Raw genomic sequence first — 23,116 nt, 5'->3', positions numbered from 1 at the left:
GGCAATTTACATGTGAGCTCTGAGTCAGTGCTTTCAGGCAGGCAATAATTCCACATAAGCATCCCTGATGAAACAGGATCATAAATCTCTTTCTGAATGGAATTTTTCAGTTTATGAGCTTGGCTTCAAATTCCTGTCCTACAGGAAAGATGCTTCGAGACAGAAGAAACACAGGAACCAACCCAGGGCAAGTAATTTATTACGTAGCCCCTTATTTGCATGCCCCTATGCTAGTTTAAAATTGGTATTCAAATGGGTATTTCAAAACTAAAAAAAAAAAAAAGGAAAAGAGAAACAGCAGGGCAGGTAGTGCTTGTTCTCTGAGGAACAAATAGCCTGGCTTGCTTGATATATATCTATATTCATAAAAGTAAATCAGAACCAATAATACCTTAATATGAAAACCTATCTAATTTAGCTTGTGGGGAGGAATAAGTTAATCTGAAAGTAAATAAATGTATAGGTTATTTGCTTTACAAATATATTTTTTTCTTTTGCTGTTTGCGCTAGAAATAGAAAACAAAATCTCCTTTCCAAACAGATTAAAAAGGGTGGATCTGGAACTGGTCAGTGTATTTAGGCCCCGGACTTAAAGTGGAAAATGATGGGTTGATGTCAGAGCACAGGTAACTGCAAAAACACACAGAAGCTCAAAGAGGGTGCCTGGAGGGACAAGAAAGAGCCAAGGGCTCAGGTGGCCCATGCAGGGGCTGGGACTCTCCAACCTGCAGAACTGGTCACGGGTCGCTCTCCTCCTCTGAAAGGCTCCACCCAAGAGATGCCATTTTGTTTGAGATGTGGGTTTGGAAGGGGGAACCTTTCCTGGCCTTCTGTGACTTCTGGATCTTAAATGAACCTAAAATAGCAAATCAACTAGCAGTGTAACTAGAAGCTGTCAGCGCGATGTCCCTCCAGGACATCAAACCTGGGAAGTCTTGCAGGCAAGGGTGACGCTGGAGGTCCCGGTGCAGTGGGAAGCTCTGGTGTTTGGCCAGAAATGTGAAGGAGGAGAGTTTCCAGTGCTTGCAACTAAGTGGCAATGCTGTGGACTAGTGACATGCTTCCATTTCCTAGCTTTTCAATCATATTTGGTGACACACTGATACTGTACCACTGTGTCTTTGAGAGTACTGCAGAGACTGAATGATAGTTCAGGTTTTAGAAAAAAAAACTCCTTTGTTTAAGACCCCAGACAGACCCCTGGGAGGACATGGGTGACCCTCAGAGGGGATTTTGCTATGAACTTCTGCGACAAACATAAATGATCTGTCTGCTCCCGGCAGACACGTCCCTTTGTGTCTTCCACAAGAGTGAGGCTGGGCAGGGAAAGGCTGAGCCCTGAGTCCCATGGGCCCTTTGGTGAGGGAAGTGCCTGGCAATGGGCACTTATGGGTGATGGACAAGGAAAGCACAGCAGCAGGGAGCTGTGTCCAAAGCAGAGACGGGCGTGGACATGTGCCCTGGCCCAGCAGTGGGCTGAGGAGGAGCTTTCCCTGGGGGTTCAGGAGGAGCAGGCAGATGCTGCGCAGCCCAAGAAGCTGCCAGCTGGGCAAAGGCATCCATCCAGCAAAGGCAACAGAGGTGGAACCTACATTTCAGAAAGTCCTGGCAACAGCCACAGCCTTCGTGACCTCCATGTGTAAGACTAAGCCTCATCTTGAAGATGGTGGGCTTAATTTTGGTGTTTCGGTTCCCTGTTCCCATTCTGGATGGCAGGGAGCAGTAACAAAAAGGGTAGTTCCCTGTGAGCTGAGAAGTTACATGTTGCGGCTGATCAATGAGCTTCTCAGGTTTCCTAAATAATTTACAGCCCCAGACAGTTCTGCACCACCTGACTTTGCTGCCTGTACGACTAAGGAAAAATATCCCCTTGTAGTAGGAGCTCCTTGCTACAAAAACTCCCATGCCAAGTCCTAGCCAAGCCCAGGATGTCTTACAACACTCTGTGACTCTTTCAGGGTTGTCTCCTTGCCAAGGTGGGAGCACAACTACTACTTTGAATGTGACTGAGCCTTCAGAAACTTTCCTCGTGGGAAGTTTCTCAGCAGTCCAGTGCTGTGGTTGCACCAGAGCTCGAGACTGTTCTGGCTGCATGGAGACCAGATAACTCCTTTCTCTTGGAGCAGACTTTTATAGATCTGAAGGTTATTAGCATGTCCTGCTTCAGTGTACTCTTCAAGTTAAAGAACCTGATTAATCTCCCTTGGACTATGTTTTTAAGTCTTTTCCTGTGCCCTCACCAAATAGTTGACATGCTGAGTAGCCGTGGCCCAAGCGGTAGAGCGCTCCAGCTGAGTCCTCACTGATGCTAAGCTACAGGACTGAATCCCTCCGAGTGTTTTGTAGGGTGCGATCCTCCTTGTGCAGCCCTGTGAGATGCCTGCCTTTCAGCACCACTTTTTTTTCCTGCAGAAGTGCTACCAGGCAAGCTGCTTCCTGCCCTATACTTGTGCAGTGGATTATTCCCAGCTCAGCATGATGCTTCATACCTGGTCCTCCTGAACCTGCTTCTGCAGATCACATCTCCACATTGGCTACATTCAAATTCTGACCTCATCTGCATTTCCTGAACTTCCCACCACAATGTCCTTCACAGAGAGCATTTCTGGTACTGCCAGGACTGTCAAGAACACCAAATTAGCTATGTAAAAAGGTTCAGAAGGGCCAATCCACCAGCTGTTTGCAGAAGTAAAACCTTGGGTGCGTGGTTAACTTTACACAGGTCAAAGTTGTTGATTTTATGAGGGGTGCTCATAATCAGCCATATTTACATTCTTGAGTGTGTGGAGAATACGTGCCAGCCATTTTAATACACCAGAATGAAGAACCAGAATGATGTTTTCGGTCAAGTTATGCCAGGATTTAGTTTGACAGACTTAATGTAATTAGATGGAGATGAGTTTGGCCTGGTGACCTTTTTCTCTATCATGGTGTCTTCCCTGTGTTTGACCAATGATTCTTCAAATAGCTTCGAGGTGATTTATGGCTTTTCTCACTGTTTGCTTTGAGGTCTTTTTCTCACTTTTTGATATACAAGACTGCTCCCTTTGTGTCCTGGAAGACATCCTTATGCTTTAAACATATTACCCCTGTAGGGAGGTTCTGATAAATCCAAACCCCTCAATCAGAAGAGGTGCTACTGTCAGGTTCCTCTTTTACATACTCACGCAATTGCCAGCAAGGGGCACCTAGATTTTGGCAGAAATACCTGGATCAGTGGAACATCAGGTTTAAAGCTGACATTCAGTGTCTTTAGGTGGCCACTTGGTGAAGCTGGTGGTTTTTACAGGAGAAAAGAAACCCAAGAAAGCTTTAAGTCACATAACCAACAGCAACAGGCTAAAGCTTAGAGCTGCTAAACCAACAGTGCCTCTGCCTAGATGCTCCTGAAGTTGTTAAATAACATTATAAGCAAAAGTGTGTCTTAACTTTTTTTTGGAGCTCTTAGGTACAAATGCTTGTCTGCATCCTGAAAGGCGGGGAAGATGCCTGAGGAAACAGATGATTTCAGCATGCACAGGACTTTGTCAGCAGAGGAAAAACAGGGAACTGTTAAGCATAATTTTCTCTAATTTTCAAAGAATACCTTGCAGAAGAACCAAGCTATTTAGAAATAAATGCTATTCTTTGGACATCTTAATTATATAACATTCTCATTTTTATGATGGAAAGTGCTCTGGTTCCTGACAATTATCTGTATATCTGGTGCCTGACATTCATCTGTGTTCCTGGTGCTTGTAAATTAATTGCAGATCATAATTTTAGCAAATAAGAGAGTCTGTGGTGTTGGTTTTGTTTTGGTTTGGTTTTTTGTTTGCATTTTTTGGTGTGGTTTTTGTTTGTTTGTTTATTTGTTTTTTCTTTTAATTAGGTAGATCGTGTAAAAGCTGCCCTCCTGGGCCTCAAAAGATTGAGAGACGACTGAGATGCAAAGGTAGGCATAGGCTGAAACCAGCCTACCATCATGGAAGGTTGCTGGCTCTCATGAGGCTGCGATGTGTATTTCAAGACAAAGCCAGGAACAGCTCACTCCCTACTTACAGATCTCCTAAAGATCACAGGAAAAATCCATAGCATTGGTGATTTCCTAGTTCTTGTGCTGGGAGGCTGGCGATGATGTTCAGCCCATGATTTCCCTGATTCAGCCTGCCTTGAACTTTTGGATGAACATGGTTCACACAACTGAATGCTTCTGAGAGTGGCACTTAAACCCTGGCTTGGGAAAGCACAGAAGCACGTTTGCCTTCAGCCTTGCCTTCAGCTGCTGAGTAATTCCACTGAAGCTCATGGTACCTAAGCCTCCACTTGAATTAGACAAGCACTTTGCTGGGTGGAAGCCATACTTAACATGTTTCTCTATGGGAAAGTAGTGCAGTTCTGTATCATCAGAGTTGCAGATTTTTTTTTTTTTTTAATTTAGAGCTCCAGGTTTTTTTTGAATGCATGATCACATGCCAATTCTAGCTTTGTTCTTCTAAAACTGAAAATTTCAGGAGTGTTTTGGTAAAATTCCAAGCCACCAGAAAATATCTAAACACAGATGAAATGCCATATGCTTTTAATAGCTCATTATTTAGAGGGAGTGTGGATCCAAATCATGGACTTTGAGTATAAGATTGGTGATAAACAATAAAATGAACTAGCTTCATTATCTGCCCCACCATCTTTTTCTACATACGTTCAAGGACCACCCCCCATCTGTGACCAAGGAAAGATTTCTATTCTGCCTGATGCACATTTTGGGTCACAGGGACTAACAGGTACGTGGATACTCCAACAGCTATGTTTAATTCCCCCAGAGGTCCAGTCCTGAAGTGAGAAGCATAATCTACCTCGTACCGTCCTGAGAACTATTTTCACGCCCTGTGCATCATGCAGCCACTCAAATCCCATCCGGGCGTGGGAAAGCAGAGCGCAGAGACCTGCCCTTTCTACCCACTGCAAGAAAGGGCGAGGTACTTCCGAGACGACCTCACAGCATCTCGAACAATGCGCGGGGATGCCCCGAGAGCCCGGGAGAGCCCCGTTGCTGCCCGGTACCACAGGAGCGCTGGTTGCCGCGGGGAAGCCGCGCAGGGCAGGGATGCCCGCCGCCCACCCTCGCTCCGGGCTTCCCACCGGCACCACTACCCCCGCCACCCCGGCAGGAGCCCCGCAGCCCGCAGGGACACCTCCGGGGCGCCGACGGGAACCGTCTTAAGCTCGCGGAGGAAAACTAAGCAGTAACTCTAACGGCGGCAGCCTGCTGGCCCTCCTGCCGCTCCGGGAGCGGGCTTCCCCCTGCCGCCCGTCCCCTCGGGGCAGCAGCGGGCGGTGACAGCAGAGGCACCTCGCTTCCTCCCGCGGCTCCCGGGGACCTCCGCATGGTCATCTCCCTCCGGCCACCAGCCCCAGACACTCACCTGGGCTCCAGTGCCTACGGCTCCTGTTGCCCCCTGGACGGGGGTCGCTGCCCCCGGGCGGGGGAAGCCAGGCAGAGCCCCGCCGCCTCCCCACAGCGTGACAGCCGCCAAGTGCCGCGCTGCCCCCCGGCACTGGGATTTATCGGTGGCAGCGGAGCGGGTGGGGACACGCCATGCACAGCCACTTCGGGGAGCGCCGCGGCTGCGGGCAGCGCCCGCTGCCTTTCCCGCCCCCCTGGGCGGGGGGAGACGGCGGGGCCGGGCCGAGGGGAGGATGCGGCGGCTCCGCTCCGGCGGGGAGACGGCGCCGCCCCCGCCCCGCCCCGCCGCGCCCGCCAGGGGGCACCGCCGCCCGCCGCCGGGCACCGCCGGCCCCGGGTAGCGGCGTGGGGAGCCCGAGCCCGGCCCCTGTCCCGCCGCCGTGGCGCGGCTGCTGCCGCCGGTGCCCAGGCACGATTCTTGTCTCTTCCCGCTCCTCAGGTGCGCGGAGGCTGGAGCCGTGCTGGAGGGGCTGCCCTTCCCCTGCGGGGGCGGGAGGCGGCGGGACCCTGCAGCCCTGCGTGCAGCCCGGCTGCGGTGCTGGGTCACCCCGTTGCCGGGCGGAGCTCAGGCCTCCCCGACGCGGGCAGTCGGATGGAAAGGTGTGTCCGCGGGCATAGCTCTTCGAGGGCTGGTACCCACTGGTCTCGGCTTCAGGGACTCTCTGGAAACCGGGCGAGCCTGCTTGGGGCTCGCCCTCTCCTCGCAGCCCGTCCCTGAACACCCCTTGCTGAGCGATGCTGGAGATGAGCTCCTGGACCAGGAGGGTCTGTAGTGCAGCCCATGTGGGTGTGCGAGCTTGTTTTGTGATTGTAACGTTGCATCCATGCTGGCTGCAGACACAGGAACTAAAGTCACTCTGTTCTGCATTGTATACCCTGCAAGAGTGGTACATAACATATAGGAGTATCATACAGAGAGTTTAGATGCTATTGATGACTCAAAATGAAATATCTTTTCACTCCAACAATGACATAGTTTCTACCAGCAATGCCTACTTTGTTAAACACAGCTTTGATGCTATGTTCTCTGCCAAAACTGATAGGATGGAAGCTTCCCCACATATCAAACAATTTGGATAAAAATGCCACAGGAGAGTCTTGAAAGCTTTCTGCTTTTCTAAAGAAGGATGGATGCATGAGATACAAGAAAAGCAAGAAGTGAAGAGTGGAAGTAAAAGAACTTCTGCCTTGTCTAAGGAAGTTGTCTGTAATCAGAAATTACATTATTTTTCACAGCTTTAGAAACTTTTGTTTTAATGTGGTGTGTTGCTAGTTTAAAAATCCCCTAAGTCTCAGTTCCTGTCTCTCCTGCATTGCTGAAGGAACAGAGAAAAGAAAGAGATAATCTGTCCTGCTGCTTTCCAGTGAAATGTGTCAAAGACTGCTGGAGGGCTCCATGGTAAAAATGAGAGTGGGAGACGGCACAGACCAAGAAGAGCAAAAATCTCCAAATTTTATGAATCATGTGTTAATACTTTCCTCAAATTTTGAACAACAAAGGAATGAGATTCTTAAGCATTTTTATGGTCAACAGTACTGAAGAAAATTTCTGTCTTGAACTCTCTGTAGAGTTTCTGCCATCTCCTACTATTGTTTGGGGATTAGAGGAGTTAGGAAGGCTGCTATGGGTTCATACAGTGTCAGGCATAAGAGGGGCATAATCATCAGTGGGGCCATCATCATGATGGTTGGACAAATAAAAACTGTAAGATATAGTATTTATTTAGACATGTGCATGACTGAATAAAACAACTTGCTGTCTAACTCCGTTCTGGTGTGTGTCCCAGGCAGTGACTCTGTATATCATCCATCCTCCCCTAACATACTGCAGCTACAGGTAAAACAGGCTTCCAGGAACAGGAGGTGGCTGCAGCAATCACATTCACATGGATAGCCCTCCATCCAGGGTACCTGACAATGAAAATACAGATTCCAAAGATAAAAGCAACATTATGCAAATATTAAGCATGGAAGGAAGGATTTAAACTGAGACAATGGGCTCTTAATGAAAGGCACAAACATCAGTCACTCACAGCTGAGTGAATACAAGTTGATCAGAAGCTGGGTGGAGTGACAGCCCAGAAAGCTTCACATTAAGTCAATTAAATCCCATTATTCTTTAGATTTTTTAATAATAAAATTAATTGCATGTGACTGTGAAAGGAGCTGGAATGACTGCCAAAAACTGTTCTTGTGACAGGCTACAGAGGCAGGATTAGTCAGTAATTATGGCACTAAGCTGGCGCTCAAGAGAGTTGGGTTAAGATTTTAAGATATGCCCATCATTGAATGGTGATAAAAGGACTCTTCATTCCCGCAAAATGGTGATGGGAATAAGTATTCATCTTGCATGGCAGGGAGGTATCACCATAAGTGGACCATCTTTTGGAGTATCCCAGCAATGCTCCTCAGACCTTCTCTGTCTTGTCCTGGGCACATTTGTAGGTGGTGGTGGAGAGCATGTTGAGTTGTTCCCTTTCAGATAGTTACATATGTCTCACCATGAAAAAGAACTTGCCTTTTGCACAGGAAGATTTCATATGCATTCAGGCATGTGTGCATGCATTTGCTCAGTCAGTCAGACTTCTGTCACAGCAAAACTTCAGATGCAAGAGGAAGACAGTGTGATGCCATCTTGTTATGGGCTTACTACAATCTCCCTTGCTTTAGTTCTGGATCATTCAGATGTCAATGATCATAGTGAGCCATGCTGCTTTGGGCAGGAAAAATCCATCAGGGAATTGTAGGCTGGCTGTTATCTGCACACATTTTTCTTCCCTTTCTTTAATGTATTGCATTTCTCATCTTCAGTCTTCTTTGCATTCATTTTACTCTTTCTTTCCTAGGAAGTCATTGGATATGTCACCAGGTAAGTCTCTGCAGAGCTAGGAGAAGCCACCAGAGTGACTGTCAGAAGTGTGTTCTGTAGCCCCCTCCCTTCTGTCTGCAGGGCTGGATGCTCAAATGTTAATGCATTGCACGAGGGATTCATCTGCCTTTAGCTTTTGACATTGTAAGTTAATCATCTGAGTGCAAGCTTGTCACCTAAGGCTCTCTATGCAGTAAATGGAGGGAAATAGACACCTCCTGGAGGCAACTCATCTCATTCATCTTAGCCATCTATGTGAAAATGAAACGAGTTGCCTTTTGCAGGTGTCCATTTCTCTCCACTGAGTCTAAAAGGAGCCCAGGATGAATTGTTTAGATGGAGATGGTTAACATTTAGATATGTACAGTGAGGTGAAATGGATCTCAGTTCTTTTTAGTAATTCTGGTAGTCATGACCTAGTAGAGACTGAGGACCTCTTGAGACTTTTCGACATATCCTGTAAAATCCTAGCTAGGGGCAAATCCAAGGTGCTTTGCAGTTTTCTGGCAAATAAAGGCAGTGCTGATCAGACAGGCTAATCCCAGTGCAGCAGGATGATGCTAATCTAGGAAGGGGGAAAAAATGTTGTTCAAATAGGTTCCAGAGGTGCCCTTTTGCTACAGGTTGCTCCCACCCACCTACCCATCTCTATACCATGGCTGTGTGCTCAAAAACAGCAGACTCCAGATCCACTCCTGCCTGCACTCAAATAGGTTCTCCTTCAGCAGCAGAGTGATTCAAAACTCATATTAAGGACTCTTGCAGCCCTCTCTGAAGTACCTTATGCTGGCTATGATGAGATGCTGTGCAAGCCACTCACCGGACTCACTACAGTCCTTCTCTCAAAGCTGCCTCTTTCCTGATATCTGGATGCCACTCCCTTACCTTCCTAAGGAGATAATCCTTTTTTGCTGTCTATGAAAAAGTGATCCATTGTGCGGTCAGTGCCCAGGAATCTACTGTTCTGCAATTACTACTCATAAGCAAATCAACAAAACAGCATCCCCATTTTATTCGCATCAACCACTGCAGTTAGGAGCTGACAGATGACATCAAAAATATCAGTGTAAATACTGTGTATTCTTATGTTTGAGCTTCTCAGAAGTACTCTCAGGCTTATGTTTTCCATGGGTGGTCCCTGGTCATAAGTAGTTCTAGGGCCCTGAAGTATAAACAGATGCTAATTCTGCAGGGAAAAGCAGAGCTGCCCTTCTAAAAAAATGCTGTCCTAATAAAAGCTGCTGAAATTCAAATCTTGGCAGGATTGTATTCCTCAGCAATTGGTCATTAGTTTGCTGTTGTTCTGTGGTCCTTGCTTGTCCACATGTCAGTGCTGCAGCCTGGGATGCCTTGGAGCTGAGATGTGCTGCCCAGTGCTGTCAGCACTGTCTTGCTTTAACCAAAGCAACTGTGGTGTCAGCTCAGAGCAAAGGTTTGGCTGGGAGCAGCGCCCAGAGGGCACAGCTGTAACATACTCACATCTAACTGGCAAAGCGTTAATGCATGTGGCAGGGGATGGGCACAGCGCCTTCTGGATCTGCTATGCTGGGGCAAAGCCTGTTCGTGTTTTGTTTATTTGTACAGTGGTCAAAATAATTATGTATTAGTGTATGCTTTTACTAGACTCTGGGTATTCTCTTTCCATCTCTATCAGTGGCACTGGTAAATGCTCAGCAAATGTCAGCCTTACTCCGTCATTCTCTCTCAGTTATTTTGCAGGCTCATTTATCTTGTAGCATGCCCCCAGCCTCGGCAGCTCATTCTTGAGCAAGCAGTTCATTTACTGCTCACCATTCGTATGGGATCTGCTTTGGCTAATGCTCTAGAAAAGTCTTAATATGATATATCCCCATCAATGCTCCACTAAGGCTGATGTTTGCACAGTTTTTTTTGCTTGATCACAACCAACCTGGTTGTATTGTGCTCTACAGCATATGAGTTTAAACTCCCCTGAATTGCACCTACTGAGATGTGGTTTCTGCAAGGTGTCTCTCACATCACATCTCACCCCAGTTTCAGTGGGACAACGGTGCTGCAGTATCTCCTTGCCAGACACTGTCCGGTACCTGAAGACCCCTGTTGTCCTTTCACGGAGCAGTGGGCTCTGTCCACCCAAAGTTGCTGTGTGAAGATGCTGCATGTTGACTGCAGAAGCTGTGTTCACAAAGAAGTTAAATTTGGGCTCAAGATACAGCAGAACTATGGGTTTGAGCAGATCTGCAATGCTCAGTAAACCTCTAGGAAATGAAGTTTGGGGTATGCTAGACCCAGGATGGTGATAAAGTGTGCATATGGGCTTGTGCCTCCTTCATGCTGACCATCCGTGCACTGGACAGTGCAGGCTCCGTTGATATGGCCACCACAGGGGGTGCAGAGGGCTTTCTAGAAGAGATGGAAGTTGATGAACCATTATACATGTTTTCCTGGTATATGCATTTGGAAAAAAAGATGTAAAAAAGTGTGTAAATACATTTAAGGGGCTTAAAAACTCCACAAAAATGCACTTCTAGCTTGGATTTTCAAGGGCATACCGATTGTTGCTGCAGCAATTTTTGGGGACCCTTTTCTGGACTTGATAAAAGCCCCTAGTGTTGATTAAAATGTGAGAAAACACACAACATAGAGTATTGTAGACAGAGGACTATATACTTCTTATTTAAATGACACCTAAATTTAATTTTTGAATTGCTTTAACTATAGTAGCATAACATTGTATTTTTAAATTTTGCTACAAATAACCAATGAATGAAAATGCAACCTGAAACATAGCCCACATTTTTTGTGGCAACAAAGTGAATTGAACAGGATGTCTCTTACAAACTCTGTACCTTAGGATGATTATCTGTTCCTGGAATATTGATTCCTCTTAAACTGAAAACAGTCAATATTTAAACTCTAGGTTTATTAAAAATTCATTCAAAATCCATACCAAATTTATTCCATGGCTTTGTATGTACGAGGAGATTCTAGTAGAGCAGTCAGTAATTCTGAAGCACACTCAGAATTTCTCTGCTAAAACAGGAGTGTGCTGAAGTATGCAATTTAGTCCATATTGTACAGTGACTGGATAATTTTTCTGCCTTTTTTTTTCCCCCTGTAATTTAGGGCTATTCTGACAAAACACAAAGAAATGCTTCTAAATGACTTTCATCTTAGTAGATAAGGAATAGCCAAAACAGTGGCTTGAAACCTCCAAAGTCTGTATCTTCTCATCTTAATAAAAAACATTTGTGGAGACGTCGAGCAAATAATTGTGTTCTGTTATGATTCAAAATGTGAACACAGAGAACTTACACAGAAAGGAAAAAAATCCATTGAAGTTGTGAAAAACAAAATCAGTTTCACACTGAGCACCCAAGGCAATCCATGCCTGAAGTTATTTGTAGGTAAGAGCTATAGTTCGTCAAATCCTCCAGAATAGAGACATTCTGTAACTTTTTTTTTTTCTTTCTTTTTTCTTTTTTCCGAAGAATTGCCCTAAACTTTGACTCATTTTGGCTACACCCCACAGCAGTTCTTTAACGATACCTATCCCACCTGCAGGGGATGTGCCTGTGATGACTGCAAATTTTACGACACAGTGTGCTCTGGTATTGCCACTGTAACTTCAGCTGTTAGCTGGGCATATTGCAGGTTCTTAGCCTGAATGCAGTGGGGATGGGTCACTGATTTGGGACGTTGTTTGAAAACACTGCCATTGCCAATGTCAAATGGTTAAGTGGTGATGTTGAACCGGGTGATAGAGGTGGGAATTACACGATCCCTTAATAGGGATGTATCTCAGTATGGGCTTAAAAGAGGAAATGAAGATGACACTCAGCTAGAATTTTGTTACAGTCTGACACTCCATATAATCGCCTCTACTGGATTAATTTTAAGTCTTTTTGGGACACTTTTATAACATGATTTTTAGTTACACCCAAAGCCTCTTGAAACCGATAAGAAAACTTGCCCAGTCTAATGGGCAGTGGATCATACCCTTGGAGCAAGTGGTGTAGAGAGCATCTCTGCTCAGCCATCCTCTGTTCTATTTCTATCCTTCGACAAATGCTTGAGTAACGTTTAGCATTATCCAGAACATAGTAAAGGTGCCAATGCCCAGTAAGAGGTTCACTAAATGGCAGGTTTTTATCACCAACAGTCAAAGATGCATTAGGGTCTAACAAGACAGAAAAATTTATGGGCCAAGGAGGTACGCAGTGGTTTTGAGAATGTGTTTTAGGAAAACGGCTGCTAACAATTAAGCAATGAAATCCTTCACATGCTTACAGTGATGACCAGTCAGATAAATAATCTCACCACCACTGGATAAGGAAGAAGCCAATTATGTACTTCGAGTCTGCAGTTCCTCTTGATGGCACTGCTCCATCCAGCAGAGTTGACACTCTCTCTTTGTAAACTTTCTGACATGACAGAGCCCAGCTTAGGTACACTGCTGTTAGGAATGGTGTTTTTTATGGGTCATGTGTTTCTCAAGCATACATGGCACATTTGCTTTGCACGGTATTTGTTGCTGATGGCTGCCCAATTATCTGCATGGGCTACCAGGTGCATCCCAGATGCTGAGGGTGGTTGCTCAGTCAAATCACTGATGGCTTGACAGCTTTGCTTCCTTCTCATGGCCCTCATTTGATCACTCTGTTTTACTCACAGCTGTGGCTTGGGAAAACAGAGAGACTATATGCAGGGCAATTCTTACTCTGACACTTTTCTTGTACACACACAGGAAGAGCAAATGGGCAATGGGTCTACCCCACATGGGCAGGGCATCATGTCCTAGAACTACAGAAGCATCTGAAGACGGTTCTCTCTGGAATCCCAGAACGCTCAGAAACAACTTTATGTGCCACTGTATATTCCATTTATATGCCAAATGCTTTTATACGCCATTACTAGGTCATATTATCCACTTGTGTGTGTGTGTGTGTGCGCGCACACACCTGAGAGTATTCCGTACAACATGCAGGTGAGCGATACAATGTGTCATTGTCACAAGAGGCACTTTGGGATCAGAGGAAGGAGCAGGTTTCTTTCCTTCATAATACCAGCACAGGCTCATATCAAATGAGATGGGTAGGACATTTCTGCATGTAATTCTAGAGATATTGCACAACCCATCACTACCAAGCAGTGTTTTCTTTGTCTAGTCTGTATTCCTTTAGGCTCATCTCATTTGGCCTGTGATTACTTAGAGGAAGCAGGTGGAGAATTCCCAGTGAGAGGAATGATATAGATGGAAATGAATTTATCTGTGCAATCAGGCTAAGCTGTTTTGAGGGAATTCAAGACCGTTTGTTGCATGAACAATTCCAGTTACCAGTATCTTCCACACAGCTCTCTATGTTGCTTGCATCTTCTGCACCGTTTACTTGTTGCCCCCCAACACCTCCCTCTATCCCGAGTAGAAATCAGTAATGACAGAATATTATGGGTCTCTCTGACAGCGTAGCTAACAGTATTTGAAACTTACTGTACTGCATCTGCTACTTTTTTATTTCCTACATTATTAGATCTGTTTATCCCAGTCTCCTGAAATCCTGTGCCAGTCTGCTCCTTTTGGAGGTTCCAAGGTCCTTTCACTTCATTTTAATTCACACACTTCTGGTGGATAAAAATAACTGAGGTTCTGTCTTCTTACAGAAAAGCTGTCAGAAAAACAAGATTTGTTCAATGCCTCTTCCACTTAAATGTTGCCCCGTACATCCTTCAGGAAAAGCACTGCTCGGACAAAGGTGAGCGATGGACAGGGACCAAGGTGCTATTTAAGATCATAAATGTCTTTATCTGAATCTTATCCCTCCAAAGGCTGAATGGAGGACTGACTCCTGCAGCACATTTCCATAATGGATCAAGATGTACAGTAGCACAACCTGACATTTCATTATTTTTAATAGTGCTACTGCTGGAAGGAGCTGCTGATGTGAGTGCACATTCCAGCAGCAGGCGGAGGTATTAATGTGGAATCATGGCAGCAAGTGCTGAAAGATATGTGGCTGAGAGAAAAGACAGTGCCACTGGCAGGATACAGCACACAGAGGAAGATTCAATTACACAATATTTATAGACCCACACTTTTTGTTTCAGTGGTGTGCAGCTGCAAACAGAGAAGAATAAACCTCCTCTCCTACCGACACCTCTATGGGACACTCAGTAGCTCATTAACAGTAGCACCTTCTTGATCAAGAAGAGAAAGGACTGCCCTGAGTGTGTGGTTTTGTGTCACAGCCCAGCATTGCTCCTGATGTGCACACAGCTGTTGGCAGCTTTGGAAAACGAAGGGCAGGTGTCACTCATTTTTTTGGAGCAACTGTGTTTTTCTGGAAAATGTGGCCTCTTTTCTCCTTCCCCCTCTAAGCTTCACTGTCCTGCCCCAGCAGGAAGGCTGGTTCCTCCTCTGGGGCAAAACCGCCCTTCTGCTCTCCTGGGGTTGTGGACAGACACTGAACCCCGGCTCTGTCCTGATCAGAAGATGGGCTGAGTGAACAGCACAGTGGACATTGCTGGGCATGACATGGGAAATCACCAGACGAAACAGATATCAGTGCAGGCAGCTGACAAAAGTCACAGACGGTGCCACAGGGTACAGCTGGGTTTTGTAGGTGGTTGAGGTGGAGTTAGGGGAGAAATGGCCAAAATTCACAGATAAGTGGAGAGGAGTGCTGGGGATTCTTTTGGAGCACAGCTTTGCAAGACCTGCAGCACCTTGGTCACTACACTAGTAACTGCATGTAAAACTAAGCTTGCCTACATTAACTGTCTCAGAAATACCAGATTTGGGTATGGATGTTGCAAAATCAGTACTGATGGGGAGGAGGTAATTTGGGCAGAATTGTCCATCTGTGAGGAAATGGAAGTCGTCCCCAGTCCTGGAAAACAGGACTTGTAGAAATAAGACCCAGAGAGAGAGAGAAGTGTCTGGGAACAGAGCCACAAAACCCTTAGCAATAGCAAGTTGCAATGACTCTATGACCATCATATGCATTTCCCACTGCAAGACATCATGGGTCAGGGAAGTAATATGAAGCCTTGGGAAGCATTTTTTTCCAGCCTGGGAGAAAGAAGGGAACTTGCAGATCCCAGAAACATCACTGTAGGGGCACCCATTGCTGCAAAGCTTCCTTTGCTCTGTCCTCCAAGGCTCCCAAGGTGTGTTCCCCCCGGCAGTGTGCGTTGTTTAGCCATGTGTAATGTGAGAGCTGGCATGGAGAAAAGGTGTCCTGGTGACCACCACCATAGCTCAGCTGAGCTCTTGGGGACCTGCAGGAGAGCAGGGACCCCAGAAACTGGAGGAGATAAAATCCCATCTTTAGAAAAGCATGTAATCATTTCTCAAAACTTCCTAATTCTTTGGTGCACGACAAAAATGTCTTTACCTACAAAAGGACCTAAGCAGACCAAGTGCGAAGTGATGACTAACTATAATAGGGAAAAAATTAGAAAAAGAAATCAACTACCTTCATCTCTGAAATATGTTTTAAGTACTTCCAGTACTTTACATTTTCCTTTACTCTCCTCTTTACATGCAGAGTGAGGCAAATCCTCAGCAAACTCATAACTTGACCCTCTGCTAACCCCACAAAGTGATTCCAATATTGAATTTTTATAGAAAACATGAAGAGCAACTGATGAAATTTAGATAAATGTATAAAAGATTTTTTTAAACCCACCTCATGCTACTGCTTTTCACATATTTAGGTGCTGACTGAGATAGCTCAGTAGAAGTGCCAAAACCTCTGGAATGGGTTACATTATAGAAAGTTCAGTGTGCTGCTAGGAAATGAGGACTATTTAATTATAATAAATTCCTCTGAGATGGGGTGGGATGGGTCGTATGAATAACCCAATCTATCTATTGCAGGTAAGCAAGCCATGAATAACAAATGTACTCTAATTCAGGTATGTAAATAGAGAGATGCTTGATTTGAGGCACCCAAGTCAAAACATTTTAGGCATCATTGTACAAATAAAGCAGGCAATTTTGTACAGCCGTCTGGGCTAGTAATGGGCTCTGGCTAAATCCAGTTTCCAATAGCGAGGTTTCAGGGGAGATTTAATGATCCTGCAAATAGCACTGCACAAAGCACAGTAACCAGCTACTTCCTTTTAAGTTAGAGATGCATTTTTAACTAAAAAAACCCTATTCTCTGCACTTTGTTCAGATTTTCATTATAGAAATGCCACTTACAGTTATCTTAGCTTTGCATGATAGCTGAACCAAAATCACAGTACTTATATCTTAAATCACGTGCTATTTTGGGGGGATTTGTTAACCAGGAACTAAGCAGGCTCAGTCCTTCTCTTTGCAGTGTTATTTGTGTATTTTGATCTGATGATACTTAAGTGGAAAGTGTAAAAGCACTGGAGGTGGCTCTTTCTGATGGGACTGGCTGCCTGGCAGAACTAGAGGTACAGACCATCACTTACTTGCTTCCTCCCCTGTCCCTGCAGTGCCTGCATCCATGCTGTGTCAACACAGCTTTGCTCGGGAGGACGGTCCCAGATGAGGTTTCAGACACACACTGGGTATATTTCCCATCAAAACCAACTGTGAGGTTCAAGTCCCCTGAGGATACAGACAGCTCAGACTGGACTTCCCACCTCCTGGATGTTGGTGTGGAGCTGAACAACCTCCACCAGCCCAGTGGTCCCATTCCCCAAAGGTGTCCTCTGGAGGCCACCTCCTGCATGGAAAGCAGCAAGGCTGCCTTGCTGGGCTGCTGCCTTGTGGTATCAAAGCTCCAGGGCGAACAGACAGCAGTGGACAGGCTACAAAAGCACAAATTATTTCCAAAATAAGATACACTTCTCTTCCTCTCTTCATCTTCTCTGTTGCTGACAGAGCTATCACAAAAACATGCTTACCTTCTCTCCCTGCCCCATCAGGTAGCAACAGCCTAGGGAGTCTGGCTTAACCTTCCTTTCTTCAAAAACAGTGAGTAGATTGGTTCTTTCATCATGGACAAAGGTGTTCACCACTATGGCTGTAGTGCATCTTAAAGCCAGAGTGTAAATGGAGTAAGTCCACGGGTGAGAGCAAAACAGAACATTTCAGGGAGCACTGTTGCAGAATAGAGGAAGAAGTGAGTGACTTTGCTGTTGTCTTGGGCCACTCTGACACTCATGCAGGTGCACTTGGCCTTCAGATCCAGCCACAGATGTTTCATTTTGCATGCCCCAAAAGGAGGTGTTGTCAGAGAAAGGAGACACTCAAGAACAAATAGCAGAGGGAAAAGGGTGTACTTAGCATGGCATTTTTAGGCCAAGGAGAGGTCTATGGAGGAGTTCTGTGGGTACATAGCCATCACAGTTAGCAAAAAAGTAGGAACAACCCCCCACACAATGACTTCTTATTAGATACTAGCAGTTCAGGCTTCATTTTCTTACCTGAATTTTTTTTATTATTCCCAAAATTTTTTTTGCTTTTATACATTATGTAAACAAGCACAGCTGATGAATAAATAAGTCGCAGAGTTAACGTGGATAATTTTCTCTAGCACTGACCAAGTTCTGGATCTCTTGAGCTTGTGTGTGGGAACATGGTTAAAAATTGATTATTTTCACCACATTCATTTCAGCTCTGTTGTTGTGGCATAAAACATCCCTCAAAGAAACAAGAAACGAGTAAATAACTCAGCCAAATCAGCTTTTCCTTCTCCTTGCCTTTTCGGTGCTGATTTGGTTGGAAAAATGGGTAGAAAGTGACTGAGGAGTGACTGTATCGCAGGGCAGTTTGGTGGTCACAAGAGACAAGCAGAAAGGTAATTTATTTGAGAAATTATATTTAAAATAGAACAAAATGTAAAAATCATAGTAGAGATTGTATGTTGTGAAGGGAAAAAAGGAGTTTAGAAACAGCTCATCATATCCATGGCAACATAGGAGGGATCTTTTCAACAAAGAGAGGCGTTTCTTGCCTGGCTTTAATTGCCTCGTGAACAACAGGTACAACATTTCTTGGGGACTGGTGAGCAGTGGGTTAAGATACTATTTTGGGAGGACCTTGGTCCCTGAGTCAGTCCACGGGAGGCAGGAAGGAGGGGAACCACAAATCATGAGCAGCACCTGAGCCTGGTGAGCTTGGGCCCTCCTTATCTGCAAGCTGGGGTGGGTGGGGGTCTCCCTTTCAGCACCATGCCCACCTGAGGATGAGGTTCAGAACTGGGAAGGCAAAGGGGCAGATAGCGAGCAGAGTCTCTCAGAGGAGCACAGGTGTGTTGTGTGGGGAGGTGTTTGGCAGAACAACAGAAAGTGGTTGCCTGCTGACAAAGAGGAGCAGCCACAGGTGGTGGGCATTGTGACAACCTTGAAGCACTCCCCACATCCTTAGCAGAACAAAGGACCATGTTATGCCTTAAATGTCTGTTTTTTGTTACGTTGGGAGGAAGAGATAGATGACACCTCATCTTATCTTTCCGGAAGTTTTATGGCCATGAAGGCGGAGGCCTTGGAAGATAAGGGCAATTAACGGTGTTGCTGTGAAAGGCCTCATGGCCTAATTGGGATGATAGAGGTGAACCATTTGTTGGACAACCAACTACCAGAAGAAACCACGAACCAACAGCTACCCCTGACGGGCAAGACAACTCACTTCTGGTCAATACTGTGAATTTTCCCCTAGTTTGAAGACCCCAGACCCATTTCCAGAAGAGTCTTCCTAATTAACATGAAGAGCGAGCAGAGGGAGGAGACGAATCGCCTTCTCCTATCTTGCATGTAAACGAACTGGGTTATAAAACAACTTCACGTACGATACAGGTTGGCGGTGTGTAAATCTTCAGCATGTCTCCCCCTCTGGTGGTCATCGCGAGACCGATGTACCTGTGGAGTGGTGATATCTTACTCTCCCTCTCTGTCTCTTTCTCTTTCTGGTATCTTAGTTGTCCTCTTCTCTCTCTTCCTTTTGCTTAAACATATAAAGTAATATCATTTTAAGTTCTGCTGCTAAAGTCTTGTTAAGTTTTGCATTACAGTTTACTAATTGTTGCCAATCCACTGTTTTTAGAAGGGTTTTTGCTGTCAATGTATTGATAAGTTTTGTGGTACTATAACATGCTTTTGCCAAGTCACTGATTGCTGTGATTTGTATACCACCATGTGCTTTTAGTGAATTCATAATTGGACCCCTGGAGTGATTGTCTGTCATTCACTTCGCGTTGCCACGCAGAATTACCCGGAGTTAACTCACACCTGATCTCATCTGTTGAGTCAGGGCGTGTGTCACGTTCAGAGTTAATTCATCCCGTCTGTTGGGATGGGACAGGCATGGGGTGTCCTTACTTGAGGGAATCCTTGCACTTCCCATGGAGAAACACATCTGGACAGTTTTTCCATGCTGACAGGCTACATAAGGGTCTTTGGCACATATTTAGTGAATATTTGTGTGAGTTCAGAGTGAGCGAAATTGGAACCTGCTCTTTATATCCCCTGATGAATTTCCTTTTTCTAACTGACCTCCAAAAATCACCCACAACCAGCTCTTTCACACAGCACAGTTCATGACATGAGTCTATTTCTATTAACTAACGTACACATTCAGACAAACAGAGTTATAAACAACCTTAGTAGCATTCATAGTCAGGTGTCTAGAGGAGACTTTGCTTTAAAAGCTGTAACAATTAGTATTTTACAGATACCCACGCAACAGTCAGAAGGAAAAAAAAAAAGATTCTTGGAATGTGTGCATAGAATATTTATTTACCTGTGTACCTAGCTATTTATTTATTCATTCATATTTGAGCACACTCCTCTCTTGTCTTTGCCTTAATGTGATGCTACAAAGGTATTGTTGATCATTTCACAATCACAGTTATAAGCAAAGCAGGCATCTTTCCTCTTAACATGCTCACCCCTCAAGTAAAAAAGATGAGGCACAAGTCTGGTGGGATGGGAAGGAATTTTTTTTTATCCCTTTGAAGGTCACTTCGAGAGAGGTATTTCCCCCAAAAGCAGACATAACCACCTGCAAGGGTGGGCAGAGGAGTGTGATGAAGCAGAGAGGAGCTGGCACTACAGCTGGTGGCAAATGCCAATGAACTGGGAAAATTTCTAAGTTCACAGGCAAAATTTCTGTACAAAGCTAGAGGTGAGACCCTGTGAGGATTGTTAGGGAAGACATCAAGGGTAATGGAGGGACACACCAGTGCTAGAAGCTGTGAAAAATGAGCCCCCAATATCTTAGTGACCCATACAGAGTGCAAAAGACTGGAGGTAAGATTTTCCTGAATTTGTCAAAAGATGGGTGTGTAATGCTGGCATTCCCAAGCTAGTTTAAGGCAAAGCTTATTTTTCTGCTGGTGTTTGTTGTTCTTAATAACTTGGGCAGGGTCTTGGCCTTATCCTAATGCAGAGAGTAGGAAAAAAACCTGAAAATTCAGAAAATGATTTTCAGGACAGGAAACTCATTTGGTTAATGCTAAAAGGATTTTCTAATACAACACAACTCTAGGGTAAGGACATTTAATTCCTTTCAGAGCTGGGTTCAAGTTTGTACTTATATTGAAAATGTTTTAAATTAACATTTAAAAAAAAAACATTTTAAAAACAAGCTAATACATTCTGTCATGTTCTATCTCAGTGCAAATGCATACTGAGAAGTTACGATAAAGGGCAGCCTATTTATACCAGAAATACCAATAGGCCTTTAACTATAGCAATGCAAATGATGCCACTCTAATTAAAATTGGTAAATGGATATATTCAGTTTTTAATGAAAATATTCTTCCATGCATTTCCTATCTCTAGTACCATATCATTTTGTCTGTAGTGGACAAGGAATTAATTACCTCTATTGGAGTTTAAATTTCGATGAATACATTGGTAATCAAAGACTTCTTCTATTAGCACTTAGATGAGCTATTCTGCTATAAATGAACTGGTAGAGACCTGCACTAACTGCGAAGTTGCTTTCACTTTGGGAATTAGACAGAATAAATGTTAGGTAGTTATGAGCACTGACCAGCTGGCCCGAGCTGTTTGTGCTGTGCAGGGGATTAGCTACAACAGCAAGACATCCTCAGCGTATGCAGTTCAGCAAAGCAACGAGGTGCTTTTAGAAGTGTGATTAAGTGAAATACATTTTTTTGTCATTATAGCCTGGAAATAACAAGCCATTCCATGTCTAACTGAAGAGCAAGTAGGGTGCCAGATGAAGGGAAATGGTAGAGGAGGGAAATCAAATGAGAGAACTACAGCAAACCTGGGGCCAAGACTTTTTCATCGCTTCCCTGCCTGGTGCCACTGCTGGGTTTGTGCTAACCACCCTGGTCCCCTCCCTCTCAGTGAAGAGAAGGTATGGACATTCCGCCTTTACTCAGTGGTTTCTGTGATATTTCTTGATAAGCCCCCTAGAATAGTAAAAAATGGCAGTCTTCATAACTCTTCCTTGTACTGTCTTTAATATTCTGGTGATTTTTTGTAGAATTCCCATGCCAGCAAATGTCTTCCTTCCTCCACTGCTAACACTGATAGGAAGTATGGAAGTGATAGTAGAACATCACTTGCCATCTAGGACACGCAACAGCCAGTGTTTCCTGTTTCCAGGTGCTCCAAGAGAAAACCAGTCTCTCTGTCCAGTCTCTTTTCTAAAGGGAGTGAAGGATTATAGCATTTTCAATTCATCGATAAATAAACCCTTAAGTTTTCAGTCGTGGACTACAGAAGATGGCATATACTTCTGTGCAAGCATATAATGACAGTAACTATAGATGTTAATGACCAAGAGTCTTCAGTGCAGCTGTGTTGTCTGCATTGTTTTGATAAAAAGCATGTCTGATTTCCACAGGCTTACAGGCATTGCAATCCTCCATCATCCCAGTGCTGCAAACAGCTGTGGTGGCACCTGCCATCACCTCTGTGGAGACCACCCTGCATGGTGCTGGGTGGCTGAGCAGCACCACAGTGCAGGGCAGCCCAGCTCCTGGAGATGACTCCTGAATGTCCTTCTCCAATGGGACATTTGGCCTCCTGAAGCTCCACTTCTAGTGATCATCCCCTTAAATCTGGCTGGATCTCTGACCAAGGGTACTGGCAACATTTTGCAAATGGTGCTCCAGTCTGTCAGGAGCTGCAGTACATACAGGGTAAAATAAAGTTGATTCAGGAAAAGTGAGATCAGACTTTCAAAGGCTTAATACAAAGAGGCCAAGGTTTGGCCTACCCTGTGGCCAGCAGGTGGTTGTTCTCAACAATGATTTTGTTTGCCTGTGTTGAAAAATCTTGATGGCGACTCAAGGAGAGTTGCTTTGTCATTCTTGCTGTTGAAGAAGGCCTCCCAGCAAGTCACAGCCCAGAAAATTGGATTGTTTTCTTCACAACTGATTCTGGTACTTGCTTTATCTCCTGCTATATGGTCTACTGTTTCAGTAAAAGAACTATTGTGTAGATTGATAGGTGGAAAGTATTATCTTCTGATAGTGTTTGTGCAAAGGCCAGGACCCTGATCACTTAAGGTCGCCACAGGGCATTACTAGAATAACAGCTCCACCATTATTCTATATTGAGGAAGAATGGTTGGAAAGCTGGCTGGCAGAAAAGGGCCTCAGGGTGTTATCAACAACCAGCTGAATATGAGCCAGCAGCGTGCTCAGGTGGCCAAAAAACATTCTGGCTCATATCAGAAATAGTGTGACTAGCAGGACTTGGGAAGTGATTGGTTCACTGTATTTGGTGCTGGTGAGGCCGCACCTCAAATCCTATGTTCATTTTTGGGCCCTTCACTACAAGAAAGACATTGAGGTGCTGGAGAGAGTTCAGAGAAGGGCAACGATGCTGGTGAAGGGTCTGGAGTACAAGTCTGATGAGGAGCA

General features: G+C 44.9%; 1 protein-coding gene across 3 annotated transcripts in view; it reads right to left on the bottom strand.

Annotated features, from left to right (window-relative positions):
• HTR1E (5-hydroxytryptamine receptor 1E) overlaps nt 1–5,690 on the bottom strand; it is a 40,261-nt gene extending 34,571 nt beyond the window's left edge. The window contains exon 1 of one of the 3 annotated variants that reach the window (XR_010471231.1): nt 5,403–5,690. The gene's annotated coding sequence lies outside the window, so the exon portion shown is untranslated. The remainder of the gene's footprint in view (nt 1–5,402) is intronic. The other 2 variants (XM_065056493.1, XM_065056492.1) reach the window with 2 other exon arrangements.
• Nucleotides 5,691–23,116: the final 17,426 nt, after the last annotated feature.

The sequence above is a fragment of the Columba livia genome, chromosome 3 (assembly GCF_036013475.1).
Source record: "Columba livia isolate bColLiv1 breed racing homer chromosome 3, bColLiv1.pat.W.v2, whole genome shotgun sequence".
Taxonomy (NCBI): Eukaryota; Metazoa; Chordata; class Aves; order Columbiformes; family Columbidae; genus Columba; species Columba livia.
This window is presented reverse-complemented; position numbering and strand designations above follow the sequence as displayed.